Below are 2,516 nucleotides of genomic sequence, written 5' to 3' on the forward strand. Positions count from 1 at the left end.
AGATTTTCTCCCAGTCCGTGGGCTTTCTGTTAATCTTGCTAGCTATGTTCTTAGCCTTGCAGAAGCTCTGCACTTTCATGCAATCCCATTTGCCCAAACATTCTTTAATTTGTTGTGCTTCTGGATCTCTATTAAGAAAATTTCGGCCTGTGCCTAGGAGCCCTAGAGTTTCTCTTATTCCTTTCTGTAATGTTTTTATGGAATCTGTCTTTATTTCGAGGTCTTTGATCAAATTGGAGTTGATTCTGGTGCAGGGTGATATATACAGATTTAGTTTTCTACATGAATTTACCCAATTTTGCCAACACCATTTATTGAAAACGCTGTTTTTTTCCTTTCCATTCAATATCTTTAGCACTCTCATGAAAGATTAAGTGGTTATAGGCCTGTGGGTTCATTTCTGGGTCTTCAGTTTTACTCCCTTGATCCTCAGGTTAGTTCTTGTGCCAGTACTAAGTTGTTTTGATTACTATGGCTTTGTAGTTGAGTTTGAAATTTGAAATTGATATTCCTCCAGTGCTGCTTTTTCAACTAAGGCTTGTTTTTGCTATTCTGGGGCTTTTATTGTTCCATATGATTTTTTGGATTAATTCTATTTCATTGATGAATGAAGTTGAGATATTGATAGGTATCACATTGAATTTGTAGATAAACTATGGTAGTATAGCCATTTTCACGATGTTTATCCTCCCAATCCTGGAGAATGGAAGGTTTTTCCACTTTCTTAGTTCTCCTTTACTTTCCTTTTTCAGATTATTAAAGTTTTCATCATACAGGTCCTCTACCTCTTTTGTTATGTTAACCCCTAAGTGTTTTCTTTTGTGGGGATATTAAAAAAGGGGTTGCTTTCCTAATTTCAGCCATGCTCCTCTCATTATTGGGTTACAGGAAAGCTATTGATTTCTGAGTGTTAATTTTATACTCTGCTACTTTGCCAAAGTTTCCGATCAAGTAATTGAGATTTGACATTATGGGGTTTAAATACAAGATCATGTCATCTGCAAAGAGGGAGAGTTTTACTTCATTTTTCCCTATTTGGATCCCCTTTACGTCAGCATCTTGTCTTATTGCTCTAGCTAGGCATTCTAATACTAGGTTGAAGAAGAGAGGAGGGAATAGACATCCTTGTCTTTTTCCTTAATTTAGAGGAAATTGTTTTAACTTTTCACCATTAAGTATAATGCTGGCTGTAGGTGGGTTATAGACATCCTTTATCATATGGAGGAATGTTCCATGGATTCCTAATTTATCCAGAGCCAGCATCATAGATTATTGGATCTAGTCAAAGCTTTTGCTGCATCTATTGGGATAATATGTGGTTTTTTTCCTTGCTCTTGTTGATGTGGTGGATTTTATTAATTGTTTTGTGTATATTGAACCAGCTTTACATCCCTGAAATAATCCTGTTTGATTGTGGTGTATGATTATTTTAATGAGTTGTTGAAGTCGATTGGCCAAGTTTTTTGACAAGTTTTGCATCAATGTTCATCAAAGAAATGGGTCGGTAGTTCTCTTTTTGATGAGACCCTGCCTGGTTTGGGGATGAGGTTTTGTGCTGAATTCATTAAAATAGTGTGGTAGAGAAGTTTTGCTTTCAATTTCATTGAAAATATGGCGGAGTATTGGTGTGAGTTCTGCTTTGAAGGCCTTGTCGAATCCAGTTGTAAATCCGTTCAGTCCGGGGCTTTTCTTTGGTGGGAGGTCTTTTATTGCTGCTTCTATTTCAATGCTTGATATGGGTCTGTTATGATTGTTTAAATCATCTTGAGTTAGTTTGGGCACGTCAATATTTGCTAGAAATTTGTTCATACATTTCTTATTTTCAAACTTACTATCATAAAGGTTTGAGAAGTATCCCCTTAATATATTGTGAATCTTGGCCGTTTCTGTAGTGATGTTTCCATTCTCATTTCTGAGTTTATTTGGGTGTGTACTCCTTTTTGCTCATAATATTTGCAAAGGGTCTGTCAATTTTATTAATTTTTTAATAACTCACTCTGTTTTGTCAGTTCTTTCTATAGTTTTTTACTCTAATTCAGTTAATTTGGATTTAATTTTAATTATATGTTTGTGTCTACTGGATTGAGGATTAGCTTGTTGTTCTTTTAAGGAGCTTTAGGTGCCTCATTAAATTGTGAGTTTCAGATCACTCCAATTTGTTAATGTAGGAACTCAGAGCTATAAACTTCCCTCTGACTACTGCCTTTTCTATGTCCCAGAGGAGCTGGTAATTTGTGTTAATTTTTGTTAATATCGTGAACATTTGCATTTCCTTTCTAATCTCTTCCTTGACCCACTAGTCGTTCAACAGTGTGTTGTTCAGCCTCCATGTGTTTCAGTATTTGCTTTGATGGATTTTGGTGTTGAATTCTAATTTTATTCCCTTGTGGTCTGAGAGAGTGCAGGGCATAATTTCAATCTTTCTGAATTTGGACAGATTTGCTTTGTGGCCTAGGATGTGAACTATTTAGGAGAATGTCCCATGTGCTTCTGAGAAGAAGGCTGCTGTGTGAAAT

The sequence above is a fragment of the Dipodomys merriami genome, unplaced genomic scaffold (assembly GCF_024711535.1).
Source record: "Dipodomys merriami isolate MVZ:Mamm:240054 unplaced genomic scaffold, mDipMer1.0.p SCAF_61, whole genome shotgun sequence".
Taxonomy (NCBI): domain Eukaryota; kingdom Metazoa; phylum Chordata; class Mammalia; order Rodentia; family Heteromyidae; genus Dipodomys; species Dipodomys merriami.